The following is a 22,914-nucleotide window of genomic DNA, read 5'->3' on the forward strand; positions in this document are numbered from 1 at the left end:
GGTCAACGCAATATGTCTGTGATCGATGCTGTTCACAGACATATCAAGTGTACACAACCGTTGAACCACTTGAGATATATAGTCCATTCGATCAATGGACCATATATCACCCAGTGTGTACCCAATGTGCACCCAGCATGTAGCCATCATTACTGCGAATCTATCTCACAATAAGCCTTTTCTACAAGACCTGGAACCATAACTAGCCTGTTTTTTCAGTTGTCACAAAATGTTCTATGCAATTGTACTTTATGGGGAAATTTATAAAAAATCTTGTTTGCATTCTTGGGCATGTTTAGCCTTTTTTTCAAATTCAGAGATTTACTAAAGGCATACACAGTGCAAAACACGTCCGAGCCTGCAAATATAAGTCAATACACCATCGAATCAACTTGCATGTACTTTCAATAGACTAGAATAAAACATGGAAATTTACTAAGAATTGTGTTTATAAACATGGAGCAAACTCAGGACAAAATACACTTTTCAAATAGACGTCCCCATGTGCGGCGTGTTTGCAGAAGCCTACACAGATCAGTGTGATCTGTGCAGTGCTTCTCTGTGTAAAAGTGAGGTCCCCTATAAGTTTCAGCAGGCTCTTAATGCCCTGCATGCTGGTACTTGTAGTTCTCTAAGTACCAGCATGCAGGGGAGGCTTTCAGGGACCTTTAGCCCCCTGTAAAAGACAATACTACTTACATCCAGTGGTTAAAGTGAGCCTGGAATGGGGCGGAACTACGTTCCGTCACCTATAATTGAAGGCGGAACCAGTTCCGCCTCCGTCCGACCACTAGCATCTGTTCCCGGCTTCAGTGCACTTTAAAGCTAGCAGCAGCCGCCCGCCAATTCTGGATAATGGGTGGACCGGCTGCCAATAAAAGACAGGGAGTAATTAGTTTTTTAGAACTGCTTGAGCCAATCACGGCTCACGCACACCAGCCAATGAGAAGCTGCCAAGTGGGGGGGAGGAGGTGAGGCACAGGAGGTGAGGTGGGGGATTGAGGCAGAGGAGGTGATATGGGAGGGTGAGGCACAGGGGGTGAGATGGTGGAGTGAGGCAGTGGGGGTGAGATGATGGAGTGAGGCACAGGGGATACGATGGTGGAGTCAAGCACAGGGGGGTGAGATGGCAGAGTGAGGCACAGGAGGTGAGATGGGGGAGTGAGGCAGAGGAGGTGATATGGGGGGGTGAGGCACAGGAGGTGAGATGGTGGAGTGAGGCACAGGAGGTGAGATGGGGAAGTGAGGCACAGGAGGTGAGACGGGGGAATGAGAGGAGCAGGGGGTGAGGTAGGGGAGTGAGGCACAGGAGTGAGAGGTGCAGGGGTTAAGATAGAAGCAGAGGCTAAAGTGATAGCAGGGAGTGAGAGGAGCAGGGGTGAGATGGGGGAGTGAGGCACAGGGTGTGAGATAGGGGAATGAGAGGAGCAGGGGTTGAGGCACAGGAGTGAGAGGTGAAGGGGTTAAGATACAAGCAGAGGCTGAAGTGGTAGCAGGGAGTGAGAGGAGGATGGGGTGAGATGGGGCAGTGATGCACAGGGAGTGAGATGGTAAGCGAGGCACAGTTGGTGAGATAGGGGAATGAGAGGAGCAGGGGATGAGGTAGGGGAGTGAGACTCAGGAGTGAGAGGTGCAGGGGTTAAGATAAAAGCAGAGGCTGAAGTGATGGCAGGGAGTGAGAGGAGCAGGAGTGAGATGGGTAAGTGAGGCACAGGAGGTGAGATAGGGGAATGAGAGGAGCAGGGGTTGAGGCACTGTAGTGAGAGGTGCAGGGGTTAAGATAGAAGCAGAGGCTGAAGTGGTAGCAGGGGGTGAGAGGAGCAGGGGGTGATATGTAGGAGTGAGATGGGTAAGTGAGGCACAGGATATGAGATATGGGAATGAGAGGAGCAGGCGGTGAGGTAGGGGAGTGAGGCACAGGAGTAAGAGGTGAAGGGGTTAAGATAGAAGCAGAGGTTGAATGGATAGCAGGGAGGGAGAGGTGTAGGGGGTAAGTAAGGGAGAAAAATATCCAGGTGATCAGACACAAAGGAGAGTATATAGGGAGTGAGAGGGTTACCTAGGATGAAGATACGGACACATGAGGAAAGTGACAGACAAAGGAAACAGAAGGGACACATGGAAGACATAAGAGAGGTGAGCAAAGTTTGTTTAACATATCCTTCTACATTGTGCACCACATCTTAAATTGTGTGTGTGTGGGGGGGACTGCTGTGGGCATTGTGTGTGTAAGTGGCACTGCTACTGTGGGCATTGTGTGTGTAAAGGGAACTAATATGTGGGGCAGTGTGCATGCGATTGTGCTACTGTGAGGCGTTATTTTGAATTGGGGGTACTATTGTGTGGCCAAGCCCCTTCCCAGTGAGGTCACGCCCCCTTTTTGCAGCACGCGCAGATGGCGCGCAGGTGGTGAGGGAGATGAGTTCCCCCACCTCTCCTGGACCACTTTAAGCCCTACTTACATCTATCTTTTACTTAAAGCTATGAACTCAGCACCCACAGCCCAGGGGTGCAGGGGATAGACCCAGCTTCAGCCTGGGACTGGGGTACACTGGGGGTGGGGTCTTGAATACCTGGCCAGGGATGACTATTTGAGGGGGTTAATGCTTTGGCTGGGGTGACCCGTGAAGTTTGTCCCCTTGCTATTGCATTATCCCCCTGCTAGTGGAGCCTTGTAATGGTTCTACAAATACAGGGGGACACCTATTCACCCCCCATAACTCTTCTTTACTTTTGTACACAGAGAAGCAATGAACGGATCACACTGATCTATGCAGGCTTCTCAAAACACACTGCTCACAGTGCAACAGAAACACGACTGAACACGCACACTATTGGAAAACATGATTCTGTCGAACATGGGGGTAAATGTATGAAGCAGTGTTAAGAGTGGAGAAGTGAGCCAGTGGAGAAGTTGCCCATGGCAACCAATCAGCATTGAAGTAACATTTATAATTTGCATACTATACAATTATACGGAGCAGCTGATTGGTTGCCATGGGCAACTTCTCCACTGGCTCACTTCTCCATTCTTATCACTGCTTCATACATTTACCCCATGATTCTTAGTAAATTTGAGTGTTTGATCCTGAAAAACTCTCACGCTTCCCAGCGATGCTGATCGTGTTTAAACTCGGTCTAAACATGATTCTTAGTAAATTTAGCCCAACTAGCCATATGAACTAGTTAAGAAAAGCTTATACATTTGGGCACCATTATGGAATACATTGCAAGTGATCTTATATAATCTCCCTGAATGATAACATTAATTAATAATAAGCTTTCAATATTCAGTATAATCAAAGTGATAACAAATGAATTAAACACTACAAGCAAATAATGCTCATATTATTATTATTATTATTATTATTATTATTATTATGATTATAATGATGATGATGATGATGATTATTATTATTTGGTTTCTAACTGTCAAACAGTGGGGAATACAGATTATAAATAAAGCAGAAACATACAAAGCAGAAGAAATAGATGAAGAACACAAAGGACAAGTAGGGCCTGCGAGGAAACAATGGATCAAGCTCTGAATGGAAGAACATTGGTGGACATGGACATAAAGGTGCTTTGGTACAGTATTTGTTCATTTTTAACTATTGAGCATCTGAAACTAGTGAAACCATTCTGGGCGACTTCTACTATATACATTTTTCATTCACTCACCTGTTCTTAGGGTGTGTACACACAGTGAGATATTTTCTATCGATTTTGACTGTATAGTCAAAATCGCAAGAAAAGTTAGTGCAGATCGCAAGGTGAAAGTCACCTTACGATCCCGATTCGATCCCGATGCGCGGTCCCGCCAGGTCGGCATCGCAAGAAAAGATAGACTGTTCAGGCAAGTCAATCCTTGCTAGATCAGTGTACTATCTAGTTCATCTCACATGTCAATGACATCCCACATAAGCCAAAATCTCACATAAGCCAAAATCGTAAGCACACATAGTCCATATCTCAAGAAAAGTTAGTCAAAATCTGTGGTGCTGGGCTCCGGGGAGTTCAAGGGAAATCGCAAGTGAAAATCGAGCATAGCAAGGATCTCACTGTGTGTACACACCCTTAAATTACCTTTGAAAATTGCTATTTTTAAAGTTTTGCCAATTTTTACCAATTTCCTTTTGGAAATTTTAAAAACTGTCTTTTTCTAGCTTCATTTGCCCAGAATAGATCACATTGTTTCTGGAAATGACCTTTATTAAATCCCTAATAAACAGTGTTGAAAGAAAGTCTGCTGCAGCAGAATATTGTCCTGGAAAAGAGTCCTGTTTGTGTTGCATTAATATATGATATATATAATAGGTAATATGTTTTTAGTTTATTTATTTTTATTCAATTGCTGGATCGCTGTCATTGCCACAGTGCAGTTCCTAGATTACATTTTCTTCTAGTATTTAATTGCTATCACTATATTTCACTTTTCTGTGTCATTCTTTGCATGTCTTTCTGCAACATTAGTGCTGTGTCCTTGGGTCCTCCAGACATGATGTCCTTTCCATACTCTAAAATGATGTCATTAACTTTCTGAAGTTATTTTGGACACAGTGTAATTAATCTACACTACATGACATCATCAAAAAAAGAGGGGCTAGAGATTTAAAGGTTGTAAAGAAACGTTAATTTAAATATGGTCAGTGTTAAATATATGCAGATCTTCATTGCAAATTCCCAACAGTTCATTAGTTAAAACCTATCTTGTAGTATGTTGAATATCATCTCATCTTATTGTCTTTATTGAGATAATGACAACAAAAGAGTTTGATTGGGAAGAGTAGTGCGATCTTTTATATATCTTTGAAAATTTACCTGAAGCATCTGATGATGGTATATCTGACTGTTCCTGTAGGACAGGCATGTCCAAACTGCAGCCCTCCAGCTGTTGAGAAACTACACATCCCAGCATTCCCTGACACAGCTTTAGCATTCTATGACCGCAAAACTGTGTCAGGGCATGCTGGGATATGTAGTTTTACAACAGCTGGAGGGCCGCAGTTTGGACATGCCTGCTGTAGGAAGTATGGAATGTCCTTGGTCATAGATAAATCTGTGGTTACAGTCAAAAGCTCCAACAACCAGCCATTGCAAAAGGATTGCAGAAGGAATGCAGAATATGTCAATTTTTCTTTGGGCTACTGAATAAACATTAAGACAAGCAGCACAATATAATTTTCCAAATGAGATGGGATAATGGGAGGAGATGCTCCAAAGTGTTTTCAAGAAGAGGTAGGCAAGGACATTTCTGGACCCATTACCATACCGTGGGTAGTTACAGTAGGACAGAATGCAACCACATCCACTGGGCCTACCATAGAGGAAACAGATTACTGTGAAAATTATTTAAGTAGAGACAAGTATTGCAGAGACATGAAGGGCATCCACAGTGGAGAGAGAATGTAGGAGATGAGAAGGGCTTCAAATCCCATGGATAACACTGCAGGTCTTGCAGAGAGTTCTGTGTTTAAAGAAGAATGCTGTCAACTTTGCCGAAAGGGTTGCCTATCTTTCCAAAAGAGCTGCCAATCTATTAGGAAGAGTTGCTTGCATACTAGAGATCAGGGCTGTTGAGAGCTGGGCCAGGCCTGGGTTCCTTTAGGGCATCGTCTATCTACGGGGGAGGGGAATGGCCACACCCCCTTACAAAAAAAAGGTATTTCTGCAGCAAGGTACACAGGTTTTCACAGGGAAACATCATGGCGTAGAGTGGATCTCTATCCAGAGGCACCAACAGGTAAAACTTTAGCTGTCCTAGGATGCATAGAAGCCTCCTCTATAACCCCGCCTCCAGGCACTGTGAGCTGTTTTGAGTATCCTGCATGTCTTAGAGACAGCGTTAGTTGAGAAAAGGTGTACATTGCAGGATATATTGTACACTTATTCTGCTATATCCTCTGGTATGAGACTGTGCTGTGATATATATATATATATATATAGGTAGCAAACTGTGTAACAAACAGCGGCACTCAGAGACTGACACAGCGTGAATAAAGTGCTGGTGCTTTTAATTCATGGCTGGAGTTACCAGCCATGAATTAAAAGCACCAGCACTTTATTCACGCTGTGTCAGTCTCTGAGTGCCGCTGTTTGTTACACAGTTTGCTACCTGCATTAATTCCTCCAGATGGCACCTGAGCAACATATCCATCGCTAGGAGAGTGCCGATCCGACAATTGCAAGTATATATATATATATATATATATATATATACATACACGTGTATATATATATATATATATATATATATACGTGTATATATATATATATATATATATATACATACACACAAGTGTATATATATATATATATATATATATATATATATAAAGGGGGAGGGGTTCTAAGCGGCCAGTGGTATTTACATTAAATATAACTGATAAAAGAACAGTACCCAATGTATAGAAAAATATATATACAATTTATTATAACAACAGGAGCAATGAAAAAAATAATAAAAAATTATAAATAAAAAATATTCACATCTGACATATATTCATTAAAAAAGTCCAATGATTAAAAAAATCTAAAATTATTTTTTGAAGAACACAGATAAGATATAAATAAGCAAAAACATATAGATAAGAGCGTATATATAAATAAAAGATATATGTATATCTTATCTTAGATAGAGGTCATCTAGAGTTAGCCCAACGCGTTTCGTCTCAACAGACTTCCTCAAGGGGTAGGGACAGACTGAGAATGAAAGTCTATTTATACCTAAAGTGATTGATTTCCTGGTTCTGACCTCATGACATATCATGTGACTCAATTTAACATATATCTACAATAAATCACTAAAGTGCATAAAGCAGTCTACTTAAATCAGGGTATGGTTTATCTATGCTGTTTACAGTGAAAAAACGATGTGTTTATATAAACAAAAAACAGTGTAGATCATATAAAAACAGAAGAATTGCAGTACTTCCACCACACTTCCAGTGACGGATGACAAGGTCCGGGCCCATCCAGCGCTTCCGCCCCACTTCCGGTGTTTACTGCGCATGCACCTGCTGCGGCTCCCGGCCATTTGTTCCAGGGAATCGGTTGCATCTCTCAATTAGTTCCTAATGTGGCGGCCATGTTGTTATGGTTTAGTCTTTATATTCTTTATGAGGTAGACATTTTCAAGGAGCCCGCTTTGTCAGACATAATGTCTCAAAGTAAAAACAATACAAAAGAAAAGTTATTTATATTGTATAAAAAAGACCTTTTGTCAACATATAGGGGTATATTCAATTAGGGTCGAAAGTTGTCGTCTGTTGAAAAGACGGCAGTTTTCGACTTTTTAAGGTTGAATCATGATTCGACCTATTCAATCCCAGCTGTTTTTATTTGACAAGTCTGGGAATTCGACTTGTCAAATAGTACGTGAATCGGCGGTATAGCTGCCGATTCACGTACTTTTGAGGGAAACAGGGCCAAATTTGGCAGGATTTGGCCCCGTTTCCGACCATCTCAGTCCGACATAAAAAAATGTCGGACTGAGATGAGGGACTATGGAGGAGAGGGGGGAGAGTCACGGGGAGATGGGGGAAAGCCGCGGGCAGCCAGACGGGGATAGCTGCAGGCAGCCAGACGGGGGAAGAGCAGTGCTGGAGGATGTCACAGCCGCCGCTCACAGCAGCGTCCACCCGGCTCCAGCAAGCGAGACCTCGCTTGCTGGAGCCGGGTGGACGCTGCCGTAAGCGGTGGCTGTGATGCGGGACGGGGTGCAGAGGGATGTAGAGACTGTGAGGCAGAGAGATGGGGAGAGCCGCGGACAGTAGCGCTGCTCTCCCTAGTCTGCCCGTGGCTCTCCACCGTCTAGCTCCTGCATCTCAATTCGACTTTTTTAAAAGTCGAATTGAGATGACATTGAATAGCCCAAGTCGGATCCATTCCGACAAATAAATGTTAGAATGGATCCGACTTCAATTGAATATATCCCATAGTGATATATAAGGAGTAGCAATAATAACATATAAGATAATTATTTAAATATTAATAGCGATTTTGAAAGTTACTATGTGGATGTTGGTGACTAATCAGAGTGTGTATTGCGTGATACAATTATAATACTACTATAAAGAAACATAAATATATATAAGTTACATATATTTATTCAGTGCTTATATTTAAGTGAATTGTATATATATAACCAAGTGAGTAAAAATAATATGAAAAATAATAATACAAATAAAAAAGTATATATATAAAAATATATATAAAAATATATATGAAAGATGATAGTAATACTGGTGTTAAAATCTATTATTAGTATTGATTAGTGATATTGTGATATCTGGTGATGTGATATTTTTTATATTAGTAACTTATTGTACTTACATTCGGTAGTACAGTACCTGATATTCCCAGGTGGTCCCCCTCCCTGGTACTGATCAGTCCTGACACTGCTTAGCTTCCAAGATCGGATGGATTTGGGCATTTCCAGTGTGGTTTGACTGTAGATATAACCTTTCTGTATGTATCATATATATTTTATTTATTTATTATTCATTAATGTGAACAGAGCCGTCCCTAACCAATATGATGCCCTAGGCAAGATTTTGGCTGGTGCCCCCTAGCACCACCGCTGGTTCTGCCTCTGACCTTGCACCTCTTTCCCAGCACCATCACCCCTCACCCATAGCAGTCCTTGTACCCCCTATATTTTAAATAGGAACAGTTTGCACATTTGATGCACAGCCCAAAAAGGGGCATCTTCTTGCTGGGAAGGGGCATGGCCACACAATAGTAACCCCAATTCCAATTACGCCACACAGTACTGTAACTTTATTCACATTTTATCTTGCGATAGTGTCCATAATTCATATTACATCCCACAGTAGTATCACTTTACTTTATAAACGTTACTCCTCACAGTAGAGCCCCTTATTCACATTACGTCACACTGAATTGCTCCTCATTCACATTACACCACACCTTTTTGCTCTTTATTCACATTAGATGACACAGTAGTGCCCTTTCTATATGCAACGCCACATAGTAGAGCACCTTATACACATAATGCCACACATTAGTAATGCATTTATACACAATTCCACACAGTAATGCCCCTTACACATATGAGAAACATTAATGTCCTTATAAACATAATGCACCTTACTCATTATGACAACCTTTATTAATGCCCTTTTACAATTAATGTCCCTTACACATATGCCGCACATTATTAATGCCCTTATACACATAATGACACATAGTGCCCCCTACAGATTTGCTGCACATTATTAGTGCCCCTATACACATAATGACACACATACAGTAGTACCCTGTTACACATATGCCGCACATTATTAATGCCCTTATACACATAATGGCACACATAGTGGCCCTTTACACATATGTTGCACATTATTAATGCAGTTTTACATGACACACATAATGCTCCTTACACATATTCTGAACACTACTGCACAACCAACCCACTCACATGCACACAGCACTCACACTTCCACTATGTCCTCTGCCTCTGCTTGGATACAGATGTGTCCTCACAAATCCTGCATCAATGCTAATGTCGGGCACCTTTCTTAATGAAAATGCATCTTATTTGCATTGCTATGTGGCTAGGATGCACAAGCAGCTTCCGCTGATTAAACTGATATGCAGCATGCCTATATACTGTGTGAGAATGTGGCTGTATCTGCATATGAAATGCTACATACAGAATATAGGCATGCCCCCAGAGGTGTAACTACCGCCAGTGCATCCAGTGCGTTGCACTGGGGCCCGCCACTGTCCAGGGGCCCAAAGCATGTAATGAGTCAAACTGACCCATTACATGCCGCTGTGTGCTGCGGGAAACCGCTGCCCACAGCAGACAGCCGCCGGGAGAGGAGAGGAGCGCAGTGGACATGGGGGAAGGAGGTGGAGGGAGGTAGAGGAGGGAGCCGCAGCAGCACTGTTACTGGTGGAGGCGCTGCTGCTGCTGTCCCTCTGCTTCACTATAGGCTGTCTTCCGCCGCTGTGAAGCGCATCCCAGCATTCACAGCGGCGGAGAACATCCTATGGTGAAGGACTGGGACAGCAGCAGCAGCGCCTCCACCAATAACAAAGCGCCTGTGCAGCTCCCTCCTCCACCTCCCTCCTCCTCCTTCTCTCCTGCCCAGGGTCTCTGGAGAAGCTGCACCGAGGAGCCTGAGCCAGCGGAGAGAGTAAGTATAATTCATTCTTTCTTTCTTTCTTTCTTTCTTTCTTTCTTTCTTTCTTTCTTTCTTTCTTTCTTTCTTTCTTTCTTTCTTTCTTTCTTTCTTTCTTTCCAAAAAGGGGGACTGTCTGCCGTAATGTGTAAAAAGGGAGAATCTGCCTGCCATTATGTGTAAAAAGGGGGACGCTGTCTGCCGTAATGTGTAAAAAGGGGACGCTGTCTGCCGTAATGTGTAAAAAGGGGGCGCTGTTTGACGTAATGTGTAACGAGGGCACGCTGTCTGCCGTAATGTGTAAAAAGGGCACGGTGTCTGCCGTAATGTGTTAAAAGGGGGACGCTGTCTGCCGTTATGTGTAAAAAGTGAACGCTGTCTGCCGCTATGTGTAACAATGGCAGGCTGTCTGCCATTATGTGTAAAAAGGTGGAATCTGCCTGCCGTAATGTGTAAAAAGGGGTCGCTGTCTGCCGTAATGTGTAACGAGGGCACGCTGTCTGCCGTAATGTGTAAAAATGGCACGCTGTCTGCCGTAATGTGTAACAAGGGCACGCTGTCTGCCGTTATGTGTAAAAAGTGCACGCTGTCTGCCGCTATGTGTAAAAAGGGCACGCTGTCTGCCGTTATGTGTAAAAAGTGCACGCTGTCTGCCGATTTGTGTAACAAGGGCACACTGTCTGCCTTAATGTGTAAAAAGGGGACGCTGTCTGCCGTAATGTGTAAAAAGGGGGCGCTGTTTGACGAAATGTGTAACGAGGGCACGCTGTCTGCCGTAATGTGTAAAAAGGGCACGCTGTCTGCCGTAATGTGTAAAAGGGGCACGCTGTCTGCCGTAATGTGTAAAAAGGGCACGGTGTCTGGCGTAATGTGTAAAAAGGGGGACGCTGTCTGCCGTAATGTGTAACAAGGGCACGCTGTCTGCCGTTATGTGTAAAAAGTGAACGCTGTCTGCCGCTATGTGTAACAATGGCACGCTGTCTGCCATTATGTGTAAAAAGGTGGAATCTGCCTGCCGTAATGTGTAAAAAGGGGTCGCTGTCTTCCGTAATGTGTAACGAGGGCATGCTATCTGCCGTAATGTGTAAAAATGGCACGCTGTCTGCCGTAATGTATAACAAGGGCACGCTGTCTGCCATTATGTGTAAAAAGTGCACGCTGTCTGCCGCTATGTGTAAAAAGGGCATGCTGCCTGCCGTTATGTGTAAAAAGGGGACGCTGTCTGCCGTTATGTGTAAAAAGTGCACGCTGTCTGCCGCTATGTGTAACAAGGGCACGCTGTCTGCCGTTATGTGTAAAAAGGGGACGCTGTCTGCCTTAATGTGTAAAAAGGGGACGCTGTCTGCCGTAAAGTGTAAAAAGGGGACGCTGTCTGCCGTAATGTGTAAAAAGGGGAATCTCTCCGCCGTAAGGTGTAAAAGGGTCTCCACCTGGTATAGTAGTGCTACTGTGCGGCGAAATTTGAATAATGGAGACTACTCTGCACCGTTTTATGAATTGGTATTATTTTGTGGCCACACCCCTTCCCCACGAAGCCACGCCCCTATTAATTTTTGTGCGCACCTACGGCGTGCACTGCCCCTGTTTTGCATGCAGGGGTGGGGCTCCAATGCCGTTTCTTGCACACAGTGCTAAAATGTATAGTTACGGCACTGTTGCTAGGTATCCATTTCTCTGGCCCTGAGCAGGTCCCCCTCACCAGATTCTCTACAGGAGTGAGGGGGTGGACTTGGATGGGATGGGGGACCCAAAGCATTTTGTCGCACCTGGGCCCACCGCTCGCTAGTTCTGCCACTGCATGCCGCATGTCATTTTAATCAGCAGAAGCTGATGATGCCCCTAGGCATATCAAATGCTCTAGGCAATTGCCTAGTTTGCCTATGCCTGTGGCCGGCTCTGAATATGAAATAGTGAATCGTGATACATATATAAGTAAAAGAAAAGAAAAAGGAAGAAAAAATAAGGAAGAAAAAATAGGGCCTTCACGTGAGTGACATTTTTACAGGAAGGGCGCGATTTCATAGCTATCGTTATAACCCGCAGGATATAAAGTCTGTAGCTGAAAGATCCAGAACGTCTCCCGGCGTGATAATTTGTTCGCCAGGTCACCTCCTCTTTCTCCTAGTCTCACGAATTCAATGGCTTTAAAGGTAAGTGCATCGGGATCTGAATTGTGCTCTGTGATAAAGTGCTTGGACACCGCATGACTCTCCACTTTATTCTTAATATTGCGAATATGTTCTTGTATCCGCAGTTTTCATTTTATATATATATATATATATATATATATACTTTGGCGAGCGGTTTGCAGGCTTCCGTGCATTGGCCAATTCACTAACTAAACCCCCATCATTTATTTATTGATGTTGTGAAAATAAGTGAGCTTGCTTTGGTGAGTGCTGAACTTTCTGTTTGTATATTTATAAGTAGGTGGCCATGGGCTACATGCACCCCACCCTATGAGTGGTGAGTGCAGACACTGCACCCCGCTTCTGGGGTGGTAAGTACTGTGGTTTTACATTTGTTGGTATATTGCAGGGTTAATTTTTGGTTAACTCATATTAACTGTGGCCACAAGCTTTGTTCATGCACCCCTATGCAAGCCCAATTATCTTAAACCTGAGTCAGCTGTTCTTTAGTAATTTATCAGCCAGTGTCAGGTGACTAGTGTACCTTTAAAAGCCATGGAGTATTTGGCAGATACACAGTAAACCAAGTGGGCATATTTGCAGTTGTATTATGTGTGACACAGTTGCTAGGTTTTAATTTTGAGACTCTGTGATAGTGTAGGACCTGCATGAAGATGGGGTACCTTGGCGAGCGGTTTGCAGGCTTCCGTGCATTGGCCAATTCACTAACTAAACCCCCATCATTTATTTATTGATGTTGTGAAAATAAGTGAGCTTGCTTTGGTGAGTGCTGAACTTTCTGTTTGTATATATATATATATATATACATACATACATACATACATACATACAGGTGAAACTCAGAAAATTAGAATATCGTGCAAAAGTTAATCTATTTCAGTAATTCAACTTAAAAGGTGAAACTAATATATTATATAGACTCATTACATGCAAAGTGAGATATTTCAAGTGTTCATTTGTTAGAATTGTAATGATTGTGGCTTACAATTTAAGAAAACCCCAAATCAAAAATCTCAGAAAATTTGAATATTGTGAAAAGGTTCAATATTGTAGGCTCAAAGTGTCACACCCTATTCAGCTAATTAATCCAAACCACCTGCAAAGGGTTATTGAGTCTTTAAATGGTCTCTCAGTCTGGTTCAATACAATTCACAATCATGGGGAAGACTGCTGACCTGACAGTTGTGCAGAAAACCATCATTGACACCCTCCACAAGGACGGAAAGCCTCAAAAGGCAATTGCAAAATAAGTTGGATGCTCTCAAAGCGCTGCATCAAAGCACATTAATAGAAAGTTAAGTGGAAGTTAAGTGGAAGGGAAAATTGTGGAAGAAAAAGGTGCACAAGCAGCAGGGATGACTGCAGCCTGGAGAGGATTCTCAGGATAAGGCCATTCAAAAGTGTGGGGGAGCTTCACAAGGAGTGGCCTGAGGCTGGAGTTAGTGCATCAAGAGCCACCACACACAGTCGGATCCTGGACCTGGGCTAAAGAAAAAAAGAACTGGTCTATTGCTCAGTGGTCCAAAGTCCTCTTTTGTGATGAGAGCAAATTTTGCATCTCATTTGGAAACCAAGGTCCCAGAGTTTGGAGGAAGGATGGAGAGGCACACAATCCAAGATGCTTGAAGTCCAGTGTGAAGTTTCCACAGTCTGTGTTGATTTGGGGAGCCATGTCATCTGCTAGTGTAGGTCCACTATGCTCTTTTAAGTCTAGAGTCAACGCAACCATCTACCAGGACATTTTAGAGCACTTATTATTTATTACTATTATCCTTTATTTATATGGCGCCACAAGGGATCTGCATAATCAAATGAGCAAACAAGAAAACAGCACTTACAGTTCAAGACAAGGTATAGAAAACCAGGGCTTAGGTGCCATCAAAGGGAGTAAGGAGTATAAGACTGTATAAGTAAGAAAAGGAAAGGCACATGAGGAAAGAAGTCCCTGCTCTTGTGAGCTTACCATCTAAAAGGTAAGGTGCTAACAGACCGGGATTACACAGAAGGGGTAGACAGTGAGCATAGACAAGAGGGTTAGGAGGAGAGTTGGCTGGGTTTGGTGATGAAGTGGGTCCTGAGAGTCCGTTTAAAGTTTCGTAGAGAGGTGGAGAGTTGGATGGGGAGAGGTAGAGCATTCCAGAGATAGGGAGCAGCACGTGCAAAATCTTGTAGGTAGGAGTGGGAGGAGGTAATCAGTTGGCAGGAGAGACTGCGTACATTAGCAGAGCGAAGAGGATGGGTGGGAATGTAAAGAGAGATAAGGTCAGAGATGTAAGAGGGAGAAGAGTGGGTGAGGACTTTGTAGGTGAGTGTGAGAAGCTTGAATTGGATTCTGAATGGGAAGGGTAGCCAGAGAAGGTCTTGCAAGAGACGGGATGTGGATGTAGTACGTTTAGTGAGGAAGACGAGATGGGCAGTAGCATTGAGGATAGATTGGAGTGGAGAGAGGCATTTTTGAGGGAGGCCAGATAGGAGGAGATTGCAGTAGTCCAATCTGGAGATGACCAGTGAGTGGATGAGGGTCTTAGTAGCATCCTTGGTGAGAAAGGATCTGATCCTGGAGATGTTTTTGAGATGGAAATGGCAGGTTTGTGAGAGGTACTGAATGTGTGGTTTGAAGGAGAGGGAGGAGTCAAGGATTACTCCAAGACATCGCACTTGGGGGCTAGAGGAGATAGTTGTGCCATCAATGGATAATGAAATTGTGGCAGGTGAGGTTATGTGGCAGGGAGGGAAGATGATCAGCTTAGTCTTAGACATGTTAAGTTTAAGAAAGCGCTGGGACATCCAGGAGGAGATAGCAGAGAGACAGTTGGAGATACGAGTGAGGAGAGCAGGGGAGAGGTCAGGGGAGGAAAGGTAGATTTGAGTATCGTCAGCGTAGAGATGATATTTTAAGTCAAAAGAGCTAACTAGCTCACCTAATGAGGATGTGTAGAGAGAGAAAAGGAGAGGCCAAAGAACAGAACCTTGGGGGACACATACTGGTAGAGAAAGTGGGGGGGAGGTGGAGTCATGAGAGGAGACAGAGAAGGAACGGTCAGAAAGGTAGGAGGACAGCCAGGAGAGAGCAGTATCATGCAAACCAAGTGAGTAAAGGATTTGCAGGAGTAGAGGGTGGTCTACAGTGTCAAAAGCAGCAGAGAGGTCAAGGAGAATAAACAGAGAGTAGTGGCCCCTGGATTTAGCAGCAAGGAGGTCATTGTAGACTTTTGTGAGGGCAATTTCAGTGGAGGACAGATTTCCTCCACTGTCGCTCAGCGGCACATGAGCATTTTTGCAGATATCTGGTGCATTTGGTGTGCCAGGATTGAGATGTCAATCTGCGAGGGTGAACAGTGGTGGGTGGGGTGACAGAGTCAAGAGCAGAGATAAGGGATGCATTGTATAGGGAAGTAGCCTGTTCACGGCAGGAAAGAGAGAGAATAGGAGAGACTTCAGCAGACAAGCTTTGTCGAGATGCCGACTTCATTTTCTAGCAGGTCCTGGCACCTGCCCATACTGCCAAAAGTACCAAAACCTGGTTCAATGACCGTGGGATTACTGTGCTGAATTGGCCTTTAAACTCACCTGACCTGAACCCCATAGAGAATCTGTGGGGCATTGCCAAGAGAAAGATTAGAGACATGAGACCGAACAATGCAGAAGAGCTGAAGGCCACTGTTGAAGCATCCTTGTCTTCCATAACACCTCAGCAGTGCCACAGGCTGATAGAATCCATGCCACGCAGCATTGAGGCAGTAATTCATGCAAAAGGGGCCCAAACCAAGTATTGAGTACATAATCGTGATTATACTTTTCAGAGGGCCGACATTTCTGTATTTAACATCCTTTTTTTATCGATTTTATGCAATATTCTAGTTATCCGAGATTTTGGATTTGGGATTATTTTAAACTGTAAGACACAATCATCAAAATTATAACAAATAAAGGCTTGAAATATATTGCTCCTGTTTCCTATTTGGCAGTGTAACTAGGCCCAGCACAGCATGGGCACAGACATCTTGACTCTCATCATGTGACTGCTTTTGCACCTATTCAGTACTTGCATTGTACCACATGATCGCTGAAACCTATCCATTCGCAAAATAGCATATTTAAACCCTTTCCTCTCATCATCATATTGCCAGATATAGGGGACTATTTACTAAGCCTTGAGTGAAGATAAAGTGGACAGAGTTAAAGTAGTAGCCAACCAGCCCCTAACTCTCAGTTATTTCAGTTATCAACAAACTGTTCTAGAGTGCCTGTACAGCACTGCAGTGAGATTTCCTAGTCACCTACTATTGCTCTAGAGGACCTGTAGCTCAGCACTGCTGTGAGCTTACCTTGTACCAGAGCCGTTACTAGACATTTTGGTGCCCTGTGCCAGAAAGACAATTGGTGCCCCCCATATTTAAAACAGGGACAGTGGGTGCCGAAGGCGCTCGCCAAAAATATACGGGTTAGGTTTCATGGGGAAGGGGTGTGGCCACAGAATAGTACTAAGTCACATTAGTTACATCACAGTACAGCCCCTTATCCATATTACACCACAGAAGAGACCCTACCATTGTACAAGGTAGAGCTCCTTATATACATTGTGCAAAGTAGAGCAGTGTGTAGTGAGGAGAGAGGGAGAGTACAGTATTTCTGTGTGTGAGCACCCTCTCCCCGGAGCAGCTATGCTGTAACTTACATTACCTGTGCCTTATGATGAGCAGCAGCAGTCAGCATCCGGTTCCTGTAGCAAGGAAGTCCCTCTTCACACAATGCAGGAGGGAAGGTGGTCTGCACATACATAGGCCGCCTATCGGGGTGGTTGCAGACAGTGCGCCTACAGGGCAAATGCGCTGTAGGCAATACACCTTCTGCACAAATGTAGTTACAGCCCTGGTTGATACCGGCTACTGCTCCAGAGCACCTGTAGCTCAGTACTGTTGTGGCCTTTCCTTGATACCTGCTATTGTTCCAGTGAACCTGTGCTCTGCACTTCTGGGACACAGAAGGTTTCCAACTAGGAACAGGTGCTGGAACCTAGATGCAGGAAACAAGAACTGTCACCAGACTCCACATTTGTTTAGTAATAAAACAAGGATTATCAAGCAATACACGCCTCACTGGTATCCATTGACACGATCGCACCACAAGCGACAAAACCCTGCCCCCCCCCCCCCTTTATCAATATATTTAAGTTTGTATCGGGTAGTTCCCACAGGTTTTTTGCAGCTCAAACCACCTAGTTCCATCCCCTAGAGTGCAGCGCTGAGTCCCCCAAACTCACTTCTATCCAAGAACTGTTACCAGCCTAGTACACAAGGCAGACAGGGAATACATAAAGAATGCAAGTCTCTGATAGGATTCTAATCTCAGCTGACACCAGGTGCATTCTGACTGGAGGGAATGCAACCAGCTGATATGCTCCAACAGCAACAGAATCATAACAATGGCCCTCATTCCGAGTTGATCGCTCGCTAGCAACTTTTAGCAGCCGTGCGAACGCATAGTCGCCGCCCACAGGGGAATGTATTTTTGCTTTGGAAGAGTGCGAATGCCTATGCAGCAGAGCGGTTACAAACACATTTTGTGCAGAACAAGACCAGCCCCGTAGTTACTTACTCTGTGTGATGGTGGTAGCGACGAAGGTCCCGGAATTGACGTCAGATACCCGCCCTGCAAACGCCTGGCCACGCCTGCGTTTTTGCAAACACTCCCAGAAAACGGTAAATTGACACCCATATACGCCCTCTTCCTGTCAATCTCCTTGTGTTCGGCTGTGCAAATGGAATCATCGCTAGTGCAAAACAACGATGCTCTTTGTACCTGTACGCAGCCCGTGCGCATTGCGGCACATACACATGCGTAGTTTTGCTGTTTTTATAAATGATCGCTATGCAGCGAACAGCGGCAGCTAGCGATCAACTCGGCATGAGGGCCTATATTCTTAAGTCTATCCCAAGCATGCTTAAATCACTCTACTGTATTCGCATCTACCACCTCTTATGGGAGCCTATTCCACTTGTCCACCACTCTTTCTGTGAACTCATTTTTCCTCACATTTCCCCTGAATCTACCTCCAGGTAGTTTTAGTGCATGTCCTTGTGTTCTAATACTGCTGTTCATTTGATGAATGTTTCCATCCTGTACCTTGTTAAAAACTTGATATATTTACATAGTTACATAGTTGTTGAGGTTGAAAAAAGACAAAATGTCCATCGAGTTCAACCTATTGTAATTACATTATTTAATGTAATAATTTTTTCTTTAAATATTAATTAAATGCTGTATCCCTGGATCTTTAAACGTGTATATTTTATTCCCCCCCACCACCCCCACACCTTTACCTTCTCTGCTCCAAACTGTACATATTAAGATCTGTTTGTTTTTCCAAGCAAGTTTTGTGATGTAGGCCATGCACTATTTTACTTGCCCTTCTTTGTCTCTAATGTATTTATATCCATCTGGAAATACATTATTCTAGATGAGGCCGTACTAATGACCTATACTGTGGCATTATTACTTTTTTTAATTTTGATACTGATTCCTTTTCATATGCAAACAAACATCTGACTTGCTTTTCTCGTTGTTTTGTTACATTACTTACCTACCTGCCTTAAAGTCACCTGAAATAGTATTTCAGATTCCTCTCCTCCTCAGTAGTTTCTATAATAGTGCCATTAATACTATATTTAGTTTTTAGGATCTTGAGACCGAATTGCATGATTTAGCATTATTTGGCATTTAACTGTCTTGCCACAGTCTTGACCAGTGGTTCTCAAACTCGGTTCTCAGGACCCCACACAGTGCATGTTTTGCAGGTAACCCAGCAGGTGCACAGATGTACTAATTACTCACAGACACATTTTAAAAGGTCCACAGGTGGAGTTAATTATTTCACTTGTGATTCTGTGAGGAAACCTGCAAAACATGCACTGTGTGGGGTCCTGAGGACCGAGTTTGAGAACCTGTGGTCTTGACCATTCCTCTAGTCTACCTAGATCTTCAATCATTTGTTATACCCCTCCTGGTATGTATGTGTACCCTGATGCATACCTTTGTGTCATCTGCAAAAAGGCATATTTACCTTTCAATACAATTTGCAATATCCCCATAAAGATATTAAAAGGTGCTGGTCAAAGTACAGATTCCTGGGGTACACCACTAGTAACCTTTCCTTCCTGTGAATGCACTCTATTTACTATGACCCTCTGTTTTCTATCCTGCAACCAGGACCTTATCCACTCAACCATTTTACAATCCAATCCCAAACTTTCAAGTTTATATAACAGTCTGCAATATGGGATTATTTCAAAAGCCTTATTAAAGTCTAAATAAGATCATCTATGCTCCCCCCATGATCTATACTACAGTCAACAAGTAAAAAAAAAAAGTCAATAAGATTTGTTTGACATGATCTTTCCCCAGTAAATCCATACTGTTTTGGATCCTGTAATTGCTGGTTTTGGGATATTCTACAACTTTCTTTTAAAATTGTGTCTAGCGTTTTCCCTACTACTGATATAAGGCTCACTGTCGGTAGTTGCTTGCCTCTTACCACTTTTATGCAGTGGGACTACATTCCAGTCCACTAGAAATACTCTTGTAGCTAGTGATTGGATAAATAATTGTAATTGGTGTTACCAGCACCCATTTAAGCTCTTTTAGTATCCTTGGATATATCCCACCTGGCCTCATTAATTTATCCACTTTTAGTTTTGAGAGTTCTGTTAGGACCTTCTCCTAAAGTACATGTAAATGTACTTGTATCTCCTTCATTTTATGAATATACTTGCAACTTAACTGTGGCCTCTTCCCCCTCTCTTTCAGTTGTGAATACTGAGCAAAAATAATTTATATGATGATCTGCTATTACGTTGTCTTTCTCAACAAGACTCTCACTCTCTGGGCTTCATTCAGCACAATATTTTCTATAGGCCTTCTTTTTGCTTTCACAATACTTGCTACTTCTTTCGCTAACCACCATTGTATCCTTTTCCTTTTGATACACAGGTCTTTGCTCTTAGTATTGCACTTCTTCATTTTTCCCACCTCTCTTGTACTCCTTTTAAGTTCCTCCACTCTGCCAAAGTATCACTTACATCTAGTGGTTCTCAAACTTTACTGAATTACAGTGCCCAAGAGTAGCAGAATTTTTTTCACGGCACCCCTAGGACAAACGTTTGTAATTGAGAAATTTAGAATAAAATATTAAATTAAGTAATTGTGTTTATATGTCATCCTTAGGTTCAATTATATGGTGAGGAACAGGATTTACTTCTGTTTGTCCACATTTTTTGTGATTGCCAGCCACCAGCACTGGTTTGGCTTATTACACCATTGTTTTAGTGTGGGATGAATTAGTCTGTGTCATAGTAACATAGTAACATAGTAACATAGTCGGTGAGGTTGAAAAAAGTCTAGTAGTCCATCGAGTTCAACCTGAATTATATTGCATTCCCTATTCTATTCAGGTTAAAGGCTATATTCTCGTATATCTTTTTCTGTAAGAAATTTGTCTAACCCATTTTTAAACGGATTGAATGAGTCCGTCATTACAACCTTCTCTGTCAGTGTATTCCATATTCGTATTGCCCTTACAGTGAAGAATCCCTTCCTGCGCTGAGTACGAAATTTCCTCTCTTAAGCCTTAGCGGGTGTCCGCACGTTTTGTGTAGGGGTCTCTTAGTAAACAACTCACATGATAGCTCCGCATATTGCCCCTTTATATATTTCTAAATATTAATCATATCTCCTCTTAGTCATCTCATTTCTAGTGTAAACATATCTAACCTAGAAAGCATCTCTTCAAAGTCCAGTGCCTCCAACCCCTTAATCAATTTGCTAGCTCGCTTCTGAACCTTTTCAAGTTCTAATTTGTCTCTTTTATAGTGTGGTGCCCAGAACTATACACAATACTCAAGATGCGGCCGTACCAATGATTTGTACAGTGGCAGGATTGCGCTCTCTCATCCTTTGTCTCAATTCCCCTTTTTATGCATGCTAACACCTTATTTGCCTTTGTTGCTGCGCTTTGACATTATGTGTTGCTGCTAAATCTACTATCAATGAACACCTCCAAATCCTTTCCTAATACAATTTCCTCTATATTTTCTCCATTTAATTGGTAGGTTGCATGTTTATTCGGTATCCGGACTCCAGATCGACAACAAAAAGGTCGACACACCTTAGGTCGCCGCCAATTGGTCGACACACCTTAGGTCGACATGGACAAAAGGTCGACATGGACAAAAGGTCGACAGGAACAAGGTCGACATGGACAAAAGGTCGACGTGAGTTTTTCACGATTTTTTTCTTTTTTGGAACCTTTTCATACTTAACGATCCACGTGGACTACGATTGGAATGGTAATCTGTGCCGAGCGAAGCGGTAGCGGAGCGAAGGCACCATGCCCGAAGCATGGCGAGCGAAGTGAGCCATGCGAGAGGATGCGGTGCACTAATTGGGGTTCCCGGTCACTCTACGAAGAAAACGACACCCAAAAAACATAAAAAACTTTTCCATGTCGACCTTGTTCCTGTAGACCTTTTGTCCATGTTGACCTAAGGTGTGTCAACCAATTGGCGTCGACCTAAGGTGTGTCGACCTTTTGTTGTCGACCCTGAGTCCCAGACCCGTTTATTCTTAGTCCCAAAGTGCATAACTTAAAATTTTTCCACATAAAACCTTATACACCATTGCCCAAACTTAGAGTTTAAATAAATCTCTCTGAAGAGACTCCACATCCACATCTGACTTGATTACCCTACATATTTTAGTATCGTCTGCAAAAATTGACACTGTGCTTTCTAGTCCTTCTCCTAAATCATTAATAACTATATTAAACAATAGTGGCCCCTGCGGTATTCCACTAATTACTTTAGCCCAGGTGGAAAACATCCCATTAATCACCACTCGCGGTTCCCTGTTATCAAGCCAATTACTGACCCATGTACAAATAGTGTCTCCTATACCGATCTCTCTTCATTTGAAAGTCAGACTCCTGTGAGGTACTGTGTCAAAAGCTTTTGCAAAATCTAGATAAACCACATCAACTGCATTACCCTGGTCAAGATTGTCGCTTACTATCTCATAGAAGCTAACCAAATTAGTTTGGCATGACCTATTTCTCACAAAACCATGCTGGTTCTAATTAATAGTATGGGAGTTCTCCAAGTAACCCTGTATGCTGTCCTTTAGTATACTTTCCAATAGTTTCCCCACTATTGATGTCAGACTAACCGGTCTCTAGTTACCAGGATGAAGTTTAATACCCTTTTTAAATATTGGGACTACATCCGCTATATACCAGTTCTTGATCTACGTGACTCAGTGAAAATCAGATACAGTGGCCTTGCTATTTCAGCATTTAGCTCCATCCCTAGGATGTAGACCATCTGGACCAGGAGATTTATTAGTCTTAATTTTTTTTAATGGTTCACAGACTACTTCCTCAGACAGATAAGTATTAAGCAATGGGCCTTTATCAATACTATTGTTATTGTTACTCAGTAATCCCACAATCTGGTCCTCGCTAGTAAACACTGATGAGAAAAGTGTGTTCAATATTTCAGCTTTTTCTTTGTCATCATTTATCAGGAATCCCAGTTCGCTTTTTAATGGTCCTATATTCTCTT

General features: G+C 43.0%; 1 long non-coding RNA gene and 1 pseudogene across 2 annotated transcripts in view; one reads left to right on the forward strand and one right to left on the reverse strand.

Moving 5' to 3' along the window:
- LOC134956869 (uncharacterized) overlaps positions 1-22,914 on the forward strand; it is a 172,181-nt gene that overhangs the window by 64,656 nt on the left and 84,611 nt on the right. The window contains exon 2 of one of the 2 annotated variants that reach the window (XR_010186246.1): positions 3,441-3,588. This is a non-coding gene — a long non-coding RNA (uncharacterized LOC134956869). The remainder of the gene's footprint in view (positions 1-3,440; positions 3,589-22,914) is intronic. The other variant, XR_010186244.1, reaches the window with a different exon arrangement.
- Positions 8,340-8,458, reverse strand: LOC134964198 (5S ribosomal RNA; annotated as a pseudogene).

This window comes from Pseudophryne corroboree, chromosome 9 (assembly GCF_028390025.1).
Source record: "Pseudophryne corroboree isolate aPseCor3 chromosome 9, aPseCor3.hap2, whole genome shotgun sequence".
In the NCBI taxonomy this organism is placed as follows: domain Eukaryota; kingdom Metazoa; phylum Chordata; class Amphibia; order Anura; family Myobatrachidae; genus Pseudophryne; species Pseudophryne corroboree.